Here is a 12596-nt window from a genome sequence, read left to right on the forward strand (position 1 = left end):
ACAGCTAAAAAATAAATCATCTTTAAGAATGTTTGCTCTAATAATAGGACTCATGAAATGAATGGAAAAAGTCTGTTTATACCATTTCATAAGCACAGCACTCGGCCTTCAGGCCACAAGTGGCCCATCGGGACCATCCGACCGCCGTATCATCCTCAGGTGAGGATGCGGATAGGAGGGGCGTGTGGTCAGCACACCGCTCTCCCGGTCGTTAAAATGGTTTTCTTTGACCGGAGCCGCTAATATGCGGTCGAGTAGCTCCTCAATTGGCATGACGAGGCTGAGTGCACCCCGAAAAATGGCAACAGCGCATGGCGGCTGGATGGTCACCCATCCAAGTGCCGACCACGCCCGACAGCGCTTAACTTCAGTGATCTCACGGGAACCGGTGTATCCACTGTGGCAAGGCCGTTGCCCCCATTTCATAAGAAACAATAAAAGAAAGTTTACAAATAAATCATCTTTGTTTGATCTAATAATAGGACTCATGAAATGAATGGAAAAAGTCTGTTTATACCATTTCATAACCACAGCACTCCGCGTTTGCCGCAGTGGCAGCACCGGTACCCGTCAGATCACTAAAGTTAAGCACTGTCGTGCAGGGCTGGCACTTGGATGGGTGACCATCTGGTCTGCCGTGCGCTGTTGGCAAGCGTGGTACACTCAGTCCTTGTGAGGCAAACTGAGGAGCTACTTGACTGAGAAGTAGTGGCTCCGGTCTCGTAAACAGGCATATGGCTGGGGCAGCAGTGTGTTGATCACGTGCCCCTCCATACCCGCATCTGGTGACGTCTGCGGGTTGAGAATGACGCGGCGGTCGGTCGGTACCGTTGCGCCTTCATGGCCTATTCGTGAGAAGAGTTTAACTCAGGGTAATTACGGCATCAGTATGAAAGCTGTGCGCTGCAATTAGAGTATCTAGAGAATGATACCATGGTAGTGAAAGAAGTGGTTTTACCTCGAGTCTATCCAGTCAAGTCAGGCAGCAGGCGCTGGCCGACTACCAGACGTAACACAGAAGTAAACGATTTTGTGACATTTTATGAGCTCCCAACCAGGTGTGAAGTACACAGTTTCACCTGTGTGTTTTGGTGGTTTCGTTTTTGAATATCTACTTGTTAGTTTAATATTAAATAGACACAGTTTTCTCTTCTTAGTTTGTGTCATGAAGCAACAGATTTTGTTATATTTTACAAGTTCCCAACCTAGAGCGAATCATTGAGTCTCATCTGTGCAGTTTGGTAGTTTGGTTTTTGAATCTCTGTGTTTTAATCTTACCAGGCACAGTTTTTGCGTTTTCATCAGTGCCTGCAGTAGAGTTTCATGTCGAGTGTTGTAAGTCGTTTATTTGTCTGTGTAGTCTAGTTTTCTACCGTCTTTAGTATCAATACGGATTGTGATTGCTGTGTGCGGATGGGAGCTGCATTGGTGACTCTTTGCTCTCAGCTCCAGGCTCTGTTGGCTTCGGTTATTCTGCTTGAGGCTGCAGTGGATGGGTATCACCGTTGTGGACCAGTTGTGGGGATCCAACAGACGTCCAGCACAACCCACGATTCCACCGATCAGTCCATACCGGTGGCCAGCCCAGTTACAACTCGCACTGAGGTTGGCCCCTCACACGTTGTAAGACGTCGTGGTCTCCTGACCTTCATTGCTTGCATATTCCGCCCTCACAATCATATTCAGCACATCAATACGCTTCATTCGAACCCAAACTCGATAAGATAAAGTCAATGTTGTATGAATTCATGTAAACAATATGCAAATAACTAATAAATCGCAAATGCACACCGAGATTGAAATACTCGAGGCTGGAGTACACACGCACATTCAAGACACGACGGTTGCAGGGGCTTTTAGTTCAGGAGATGCAAACCGCACTCCGGTGGGCTGGTCCCTTCAGAGGATGGCTCAGCCTATATATGTCGGCCGGTGACCGCCCATAGAGCAGACAGCGTTTTCCCGAGTGGAAGGAAGAACGGCCCCATTTTCGGCTTAAAAGCAAATTCTGCTACATTGTGTGGGAGCGCCCAGCCTACGCATTCTTTACAAACATAGCACACACTATCAGAGGCTTTCACAAGGAGACAGCAAAAGCCAAACGCCGATGCTACAGATTTCCGGAATGGTCGCCTTAAACGAAACGTCATTTTCCCGTTTCAGAAGAGCAATTCTGATTGGCAGACGATATTTCTGACGCCTTGAGCTGAAGGATTAATGGAAGAGACTGAAAGATTTACCCCTTCACGTCTCTGTGTGGAGAGGGGCCGTTCCATTGTCGCTCTTGGAGCGAGAACACGTAACGAGAGCATGCGCGCTCATACGTGTACTCAAAGAGTGAGGAACAAGTCTCTCCTCAGTACTTCACTGGGAGAGCACCTCTGTCGAGAGCGAATCGGAGTGCGAATCTATATTGTCCTTGCGATTAAGCATTGTTCACTGTGTTGGCGCCACACTTATTATGCGGCGTGAACAGACAGAGTTATAGTTAAACGCCTGTGAGTGAATTTTTGAGTGGCATCCCGGTGGACTGGTTTTATGACAAGTGTACCACGCCAATAGTTAGACTAGGGGCGAATAGGAGTCCTTGCCTTCATCAAGGCGTAGGGAGAGTTTGATTGGCGAAGGTCAATCCAGATAGAACAAGAGTTATCTTATTTGTCAGCAGCGAGCGGCGCAGACAGCAGTCATCGCAGCCTACGGTATTGTGCGCTACAACTATTGCGAGCCCCATATTTCCTCCACAACAGTACACTTCACTGCATTTCACACACGACGGCTTCGACCGTACCTAGCAACATTCTAATGGATAACTATTCAAGTTGAGTAGGCGTGGCTCTCAGCCATTCTGCCAAGTCAATAACAATCTTAAACGTTGTATAGAATTTTCATTAGCGAATTCCATCCTTGAGAGGCAACTTCACATTCCGAAAAAGAACCCAGAAATTACTTGTTCAGTTCATAACTAAAAGTGCCATTGTGATTTCTCAGAACTTTAGCAAAAAATAAAATAATAATTTTCGTTAGTTTCATGTTTTTCTTACACTAACTAGCACTACTCCAGTACCCGAGTATCCCACTAGTTACGTAAGAAATTTTGTGATTTTTTGTGTCATTTCCTTACAGCGGACGACTGCAGAAGATATTTATTGCTGAAAGTTTTTCAGGCATTACTCTTTAGAACGTTAGGAGCATCTGTCTGACTTCTGTCGTAGTGTGGGGGTGGAAATTGCATCTTGTTGGAGCCACAGGGTAAACGGTGCATCTCAGATTAATCCGTTGCGCAGAATGACAGAATAGCACGCACACACTCACAACGTGATCGAGTGGCGGGTAACCTCAGGGAGTGGCAGGCGGCGAAAGGCTTCCTGGATGGCCGAAGGTAGGTCCCCCATAGTTTGTGTGACAAAAGGAACGAGGCGCTGTCTGTGGCTGACAATGTCCCTAAGCAAGATGAAGTCGCTTGTCCTGATTCAGAGGCAACCTCTCAGCCTCTCAGCCTGTAAGGTCTGGGCAGTCACAGAGGGTGGGACTATTGGTAGCTGGGAGCTCCAGTTTTAGGACCGTCATGTGGCCGCTTAGGGAAATTGTTACGAAGAACCTAGAGCTAAATACAGTTGGCAATGGAGAGGTTTGGTTCAAATGGCTCTGAGCACTATGGGACTTAACTTCGGAGATCATCAGTCCCCTAGAACTTAAAACTACTTAAACCTAACTGCCGGCCAAAGTGGCCGTGCGGTTCTAGGCGCTACAATCTGGAGCCGAACGACCGCTACGGTCGCAGGTTCGAATCCTGCCTCGGGCATGGATGTGTGTGATGTCCTTAGGTTAGTTAGGGTTCTAAGTTCTAGGCGAATGATGACCTCAGAAGTTAAGTCACATAGTGCTCAGAGCCATTTGAGCCATTTTAAACCTAACTAACCAAAGGGCATCAGACACATCCATGCCCGAGGCAGGATTCGAACCTGCGACGGTAGCAGTCTCGCGGTTCCGGACTGAAGCGCCTAGAACCGCACGGCCAGCCCGGCCGGCAATGGAGAGGTTTAATGCTAGAATGATATTTTCGCTCTACAGTGGAGTGTGCGGTGATATGAAACTTCCTGGCAGATTAAAACTGTGTGCCGGACCGAGACTCGAACTCGGGACCTTTGGCTTTCGCAGGCTGTTAGAAGTAGTTAATGTAGCTCAACTGAAGTACATAGTTCCTGTGAGTTACTATGGGTAGAGATTATTCTTTGAAACCGGAATAAAATATTAATTGGATCCTTTCACATCGTGCCCGACTCATAAAATTATAGTTGGTGGTGACTTGAGTTTACCCTCGATATGTTGCTGAAAATACATGTTTAAATCCAGTAATACGCATTCTCTGGAAATTATTTCGAGCAATTGATTCATGAGGCCTCTCAAATACTAAACGATTTTGAAAGCACAATTTACCTTCTTGTAACAAATAATCCTGAGATAATAACGAGCATCAAAACGGATACAGAAATTAGTGAACACGGGATTCTCGTAGCGAGACAAAAATACCGTAATTCCCAAATCCATCAACAATAAACGATAAACTTATCTATTCAAAAAAACAGATAAAAATTCGCTTGACGCCTTTCTGAGAGACAATCTCCACTCCTTCCATATTAACAACTTAAGTGTAGACCAGATGTGGCTTGAATTCAAAGAAATAGTATCGGCATCAATTGAGAGATTTATATCAAATAAATTAACAAAATTGTTAAGGCTTTCGTGGCCACTTGTTGACAAACTGCCTATTGGCTTCTGTCTCGGGTTCTTCGGCCGACGTTCATCTAATGATTTTTCTGACGTTTCGCCAGCACGGGTGGCTGGCATTGTCAAAGCTTCACCCTCCATTGCCGGTGGTGAACTGGAGGCGAGCTCGCGGCCGCAGACTAAATGTACCTGGCGCGCCAACGTCCGAGGGCTTCTCCGCGGTCATTTCCGGTGCGGTTCTCCTCTTGCTACCTGCGACGGTCGTTCGCTGCAGTACGGGAAGCCAGGATCCGTTTGCCTTAAGGCTTTCCTCTTTCTTGTTGAAACTGTTCGCGTGTTTTTGGATTTCTACAGCTTCACTATCACACGCGCTTGTTCAGGTACATATAGCCTGCGGCCGCGAGCTCGGCTCCAGTTCACCACCGGCAATGGAGGGTGAAGCTTTGACAATGCCAGCCACTCGTGCTGGCGAAACGTCAGAAAAATCATTAGATGAACGTCGGCCGAAGAACCCGAGACAGAAGCCAATAGGCAGTTTGTCAAATTAACAAAGGCGGAGCTGATCCCCATGGTACACAAAGTGGCAGAACACTGCAGCAGAAACAATGAAAAAAGAGTGCCAAATTTGAAAGAACGTAAAACCTCCAAAAATTGGCGATCTTTTACAGAAGCTCGAAATTTAGCTCAGACTTCAATGCGAAAATGCTTATAATCTTTTCCAAAACGAAACTTGGTCTCGAAACATGGCAGAAAATCCAGAGAGATTCCGATCGTATGTAAAGTATGCATGCAAAAGGGCAAACTGAGTGCTTTCTCTGCGCCGTACCAATAGATGTACTCGTACTGCCGATGACAGTGTTGCTACAGCAGAGTTAATTTCTTCACCAAAGAAGACTAAGTAAATATTCCGGAATTCGAATCAAGAACATGAATGATTTAGAAGTAGATATCATCGATGTAGTAAAGCATCTTAAATCACTTAATGAAAGCAAGTATTCCGGTCCAGATTTTATATCAATTAGGTTCCTTTCCGAGTATGCTGATGCAATAGCGCTGCTCTTAACCATCATACACAGCCACTCACTCGACGAAAGATCCGTACCCCAACACTGGGAAGTTGTACAGGTCACACCAATATTCAAGAAAGGCAGTAGAAGTAATCCACTAAATTACAAGAGTATTTCATTAACGTCGATTTGCAGCAGGATTTTGGAACGTATACTGTGATCCAGCATTATGAATTACTTCGAAGAGAACGATCTATCGACACATAGTCAACGCGGATTTTGAACACATCGTTCTTGTGAAGCACAACTACTTCTTTATTCACACGAAGTGTTGAGTGCTACTGTCAAGGGATTTCAAATTGATTCAGTGCTTCTAGTTTTACAGAAGGCTTTTGACACTGCACCTCACAAGCGGCTTGTTGTGAAATTACATGGTTATAGAACATCGTCTCAATTATGTGACTACATGCATGACTTCCTGTCATACAAGTCCCAGTATGTAGAAATTGACGGAAAGTAATGGAGTAAAACAGAAGAGATTTCAGGCGTTCGCCAGGGTAGTGTTATAGGCCCTCTGCTGTTCCTTATCTATAAAGGGTGTTACAAAAAGGTACGGCCAAACTTTCAGGAAACAATCCTCACACACAAATAAAGAAAAGATGTTATGTGGACATGTGTCCGGAAACGCTTAATTTCCATGTTAGAGCTCATTTTAATTTCGTCCACCTACGCTCAATGGAGCACGTTATCATGATTTCATACGGGATACTCTACCTGTGCTGCTAGAACGTGTGCCTTTACAAGTACGACACAACATGTGGTTCATACACGATGGAGCTCCTGCACATTTCAGACGAAGTATTCGTACGTTTCTCAACAACAGATTCGGTGACCGATGGATTGGTAGAGGCGGACCAATTCCATGGCCTCCACACTCTCCTGACCTCAACCCTCTTGACTTTCATTTATGGGGGCATTTGAAAGCTCTTGTCTACGCAACCCCGGAACCAAATGTAGAGACTCTTCGTGCTCGTATTGTGGACGGCTGTGATACAATACGCTGCATCGGCGGTTCCATGCGGCGGAGGATGTATGTATCCTCATCCTCGCTAACAGAGAACATTTTGAACATTTCCTGTTACAAAGTGTTTGAAGTCACGCTGGTACGTTCTGTTGCTGTGTGTTTCCATTCCACGATCAATGTGATTTGAAGAGAAGTAATAAAATGAGCTCTAACATGGAAAGTAAGCGTTTCCGGACACATGTCCACATAACATATTTTCTTTCTTTGTGTGTGAGGAATGTTTCCTGAAAGTTTGGCCGTACCTTTTTGTAACACCCTGTATAAACGATTTAGGAGGCGTAGTTAGTGAACACGGTCTTGACCGCATTTAAGTTGCTAATTTTTATTTTTAGATGACCGGTTTCGATCTTCTAAAGAGATCATCATCTGATCTACCATCTTGATGACAGTAGGAGTCGCTTGCTTGGAGCAGGTCCGCCCGCGTTGGCATGGAGAACAGTCCTAAATTTCGGAGACAGTCTGGACAACCGTCTTAGGTGGTCTGCAGATGACACTGTCATTCACCGTCTAGTGAAGTCATCACAAGATCAAAACCAACTGCAAAACCGTTTAGGAAAGATATCTGTATGGTGCGAAAATTGGCAACTGACCCTAAATAATGGAAAGGATGAGGTCATCCGCATGAGTACTAAAATAAATCCGTTAAATTTCGGTTACACGATAATCAATCAAATATAAAGGCCGTAAATTCAACTAAATACCTAGGGATTACAATTGCGAACAACTTAAATTGGAAAGAACAGATAGAAAATACTGTGGGGAAGGACAACCAAGGACTGCGATTTATTGGCAGAACACTTAGAGTATGCAATAGATTGCCTACAATATGCTTGTCCGTCCTGTTATGGAGTACTGCTGAGCGGTGTGAGATCCTTACCTGATAGAATTAACGGAGTGCATCGAGAAAATTCGAAGACGGGCAGCACTTTTTGTTCAATCGGGGAGTAGGGGATGGACTATCACGGACATGATACAGGATTTGGGCTAGAAGTCATTAAAGTAAGGTGTTTTCCGTTGCGGCGGGATCTTCTCACGAATTCCATTCAACAGATTTTTCCACTGAATGCGAAAATATTTTGTTGACTTGATCTACATAGGGAGAAACGATCATAATAAAAAATCAGAGCTCTCACGAAAATATATAGATTGTCGTTTTTCCCGTGCATTTTTCAAGAGTGTAATAGTGGGAAATTTATGTGAAGATGGTTCGATGAACCCTCTTCCAGGCACTTAGGTGCGATTTGCAGACTAGATATATAGATGTAGGTGTACATCTAGATAATATTTTTACTATAAAATATAGAATAGAGAAAAGAAGAGCCAACTCCAGAGAGACATACATGATTTTCATACATTTAAATTCACAAAAGCCGGCCGAAGTGGCCGTGCGGTTAAAGGCGCTGCAGTCTGGAACCGCAAGACCGCTACGGTCGCAGGTTCGAATCCTGCCTCGGGCATGGATGTTTGTGATGTACTTAGGTTAGTTAGGTTTAACTAGTTCTAAGTTCTAGGGGACTAATGACCTCAGAAGTTGAGTCCCATAGTGCTCAGAGCCAGCCAAATTCACAAAAAGCATATGTCACTGTGGTAATAAAGAATCTATATTGACATCTGGACGAAAGCACAATAAATTAAATGTATGTTGCTATAGTTAAAAACCTTATGATGGATTAGAAACAATCATTAAAATAGACTAGGAAATATTCCGAATAATGCAAACAACCAAAGGTGTTAGAGAATTGTGCTGTATTGCACTTAATTTAAATTTTATCTGAACGAAGTCTTTAGAGAATGAATGACAAATTGTGCAGGAGTGCGGGTAATAGCTGAGGATTAACTAGCGAATTTGCTGTTCGCCACTGAACAAATAATGTTGTCAGCAGATGACTATGTTACAGAATACGTGATGAAACATACAGTAGAACTGAACTAACAATAAACTTTCCGAAAACAAAATATCGCTCTTTCGAAATTTAAAAAATTACATTGTCACAGATGGAAATATTGTTCAGTCGTATCAGAGGTATAAATATCTGTCAGTTATAAGCTCAAACTAGGTTCCCACTAAACAGCAGGTGAGGCATAGGACGAGCTAAGCAAGCGAACAATAAATAAGCTGAATTGCATATTTTGTTCAGATAAAAAGAAGGGACAGACAGAAACCAAGGTTATATGAAGAATAATACAAAGCATTTGTTTATATAGAATGGAATCATGCGAATCGACGAAACAGGTTCAGATGGCTCTGAGCACTATGGGACTTAACATCTGTGGTCATCAGTCCCCTAGAACTTAGAACTACTTAAACCTAACTAACCTTAGGACATCACACACATCCATGCCCGAGGCAGGATTCGAACCTGCGACCGGAGCGGTCACGCGGTTCCCGACTGAAGCGCCTAGACCGCACAGCCACACCGGCCGGCGACGAAACTAGGAAATAAGGCATTAACCACCTGGCGAAAGAAAGTACAGAAATCAGTCTCTACTTACGTTTGTTGTAGGAGGTCTAGATTTCGGTCACTGACTTATGTTCAATACAGAAGATAAAGTTAAAATGTTTCACCCACTATAGTTCCTCTTGGACTATACATGTCAAGAGTTAAAGTTGCAATTTGTAGATTGAGTACAATTTGTACTCTTTACGTTTATTGTCCACGAGGGACTATGCCAAATAACGCCTAAAATGAAGTTGACGCATTTCAGGCGTTATTTGGCATAGTCCCTCTTGGACAATAAACGTAAAGAGTTCAAATTGTACTCATCTGGTGCATTAAAGATGGTCGCTCAGTGACCGAAATCTATATCTGCTAGAACAAACACAAGTTACGATTGATTGCCGTACCTTCTTTTACCAACTGAGCACTTCCAGGTTCCAGATGGAGTGAAATTTAATGAAGACTTTAAGCGGTGGAAAATCGATTTTTTTAAAGAAATTGTAGAGTTGCAAGGCAAGATGGAGGAATTCAAACGAAGAACTCAGGAAGTGAATGAAAACTGCAACATACATCAAAGAAGAGATGGAATGAGCCGTTCTCTGGTTCGCCTTCGTGCTGTTGACAGGTTGGCGTCATGTATTGGGGTTGTCACCTCCCCTTTTCCTAATCTGTTCACTCACTTTCTCTGCCCATGAGAGGCAGCAGTGGCGTTTATCGATAGCGAGTTCTGTGGTACGATCTTGGAGCGACCTCTAGTTTTCCGTGCCTTGGTGTGTCAGGGCAATTCGGTAGGGACGGAGCAGCAGTGAGATCCGCACAGTCCCAGGACTCGCCGGAACAGCCGGCAATATATGTATGTATGCACTAACCGATGGATGGATGTAGTCGCGAGAGTGCACTACCACGTCACGGACCGGATTCAGCTAGTTTAAGTTGAATGGATCGTTAAATCCGAGTAGTGAAACGCTACCATTGTGTTTGTCTCCGTCCGCCGAAGTGACCTCATGGTAACAAGCTGTTAGTTGGTGATTCATACTGGGCCGTTTCCCTTGCCTGACTTGATCGAGAGCGACCGTTGATTGGTCGTTCGTCTCGACGGATGACGTGTATTTGGTCTTCCGACGGCTTCTACGTTCTCTGTCTTTGGGTCGACTTGTAATTCGTCCGTGTTTGTCCACAGTGACTGGTTTTAGTCTTGTCTGTAGAATTGTTTTCACTGACCCGTGTGTATCTAGTGTGGTTTTGAATGAGCAGTCATTTTAACGCTGTCTGCGTGCTGGATTCTTGGAGGCAACTTGTGATTACCTCGGATTACTCTTGCGTTTGAACATGTCCTCTTGCATAATGTTTGTCATTTTACTATCACAAGAGTGTAGTACGCCCGTCTGCCTGGTATGGGTTATTCCATCGTTGTATTGGGTATCGGACAGGTAGATTTTGCGAGAGTGTTGGTCTTGCGTTTAAACTGTGACTGGTTTGAGTTGCCATACTGTTGAGTATAACACTGGGCTGCCTGTCTCACCTTAGTTACGTTTGAGGGACTTTCCCAGGTCGACCCTTGGAGTACTGTCTGTGATCACTCCCTTCTTATTTGGTCAGATTCTGTTAATTGTTTAAAAATACCGGGTGATCAAAAAGTATAAATTTGAAAACTTAATAAAACACGGAATAATGTAGATAGAGAGGTAAAAAATTGGCACACATGCTTGGAATGACATATGGTTTTATTAGAACAGAAAAAAAACAAAGTTCACAAAATGTCCGACAGATGGAGCTGGACAGCAAAACTTCAGTGACTGCGCATGACAATCGTGTATAAAAGGAGCTGTAATGAGAGAGAGAGAATCAGATGCGCCAGCAGTCACAGCATGTTGACGTTACCTGAAAAGGCGCTTTTAGTGAAGCTGTATTATCAGAATGGGGAATGTGCTAGTTCAGCGTTACGATCCTATCGCCATAGGAAGGGGATTCGAACGGGTAAAGATCCGTTGACAAATGCAGCTGTGGCGAGAATGATTTCGAAGTTTGAAGCCACGGGTTGTTTAGACGATAGACCCCGTAGTGGCCGACCGAGCACTAGGCGTAATGCTGCTGAGACAGTTCAGGAAGAAATGGAGACTGTAGCGGGTTCGTCTATGCACGGGAAAGTCAGCGCTCGTGCAGTCGCACGTCTCACCGGCATTCCATACACTACTGTTTGGTTGGCAATTAGGCTTACCCTCCGATGCTGTCCGTACAAAGTCCATCGGCATCATGGACTGTTACCTGGCGATTTAGTGAAGCGGAGGGCATTTGCGGTGTGGGCGTTTCAAAAGATGGCGGAAGATGACGATTGGTTGAGTAACGTGTTGTGGACCGACGAAGCTCATTTCACGCTGCGAGGGTCTGTCAACGCCCACAACTGCAGAATTTGGGCTACCGAAAATCCTAGAACTGTCGTGGAAACTCCATTGCACGACGAGAAAGTCACGGTATGGGTTGGATTTACCACATCTACCGTTATCGGGCCTTTTTTCTTCGAGGAAATGCATGATTCTGGTTTTGTAACTGCTACCGTGACGGGTGAGAGGTACGCCGATATGTTACAGAATCGCATCATCCCCAGCCTGGCTGATAAACACCTGCTGGAACGTACGATGTTTATGCAGGATGGCGCTCCATCCAATATTGCTAGACGCGTGAAAGATTTCCTGCGCGCGTCGTTTGGTGATGATCGTGTGCTCAGCCGCCACTTTTCGTCATGCTTGGCCTCCCAGGTCCACAGACCTCAGTCCATGTGATTATTGGCTTTGGGGTTACCTGGAGTCGCAAGTGTATCGTGATCGACCAGTATCTCTAGGGATGCTGAACGACAACATCCGACGCCAATGCCTCACCATAACTCCGGACATGCTTTACAGTGCTCTTCACAACATTATTCCTCGACTACAGCTGTTGTTGAGGAATGATGGTGGACATATTGAGCATTTTCTTTAAAGAACATCATCTTTGCTTTGTCTTATTTTGTTATGCTAATTATTGCTATTCTCATCAGATGAAGCGCCATCTGTCGGACATTTTTTGAACTTTTGTATTTGATTCTAATAAAACCCCATGTCATTCCAAGCATGTGTAACAATTTGTACCTCTCTATCTACATTATTCTGTGCTTTATTTAGTTTTCAAATTTATACTGACTTTTTGATTACCCGGTAATATTTTGTTTAAATTATTCCTATTGCAGCCTTCAACCGACAAGTGATTTGAATCTCTTCTTAATAAGACCTTCAGCCGTTAGGGTAGCTTGTGTTACAGTCAATAATTTTATGATTGTTTTAAGATTTGTTTTAACATTTT

The 12596-nt window shown here is 44.3% G+C and overlaps 1 pseudogene; it reads right to left on the reverse strand.

The window, feature by feature from the left end:
- Window positions 1–299: 299 nt before the first annotated feature.
- LOC126211032 (5S ribosomal RNA) lies at window positions 300–416 on the reverse strand (annotated as a pseudogene).
- Window positions 417–12596: the final 12180 nt, after the last annotated feature.

Source organism: Schistocerca nitens, chromosome 10, assembly GCF_023898315.1.
Source record: "Schistocerca nitens isolate TAMUIC-IGC-003100 chromosome 10, iqSchNite1.1, whole genome shotgun sequence".
In the NCBI taxonomy this organism is placed as follows: domain Eukaryota; kingdom Metazoa; phylum Arthropoda; class Insecta; order Orthoptera; family Acrididae; genus Schistocerca; species Schistocerca nitens.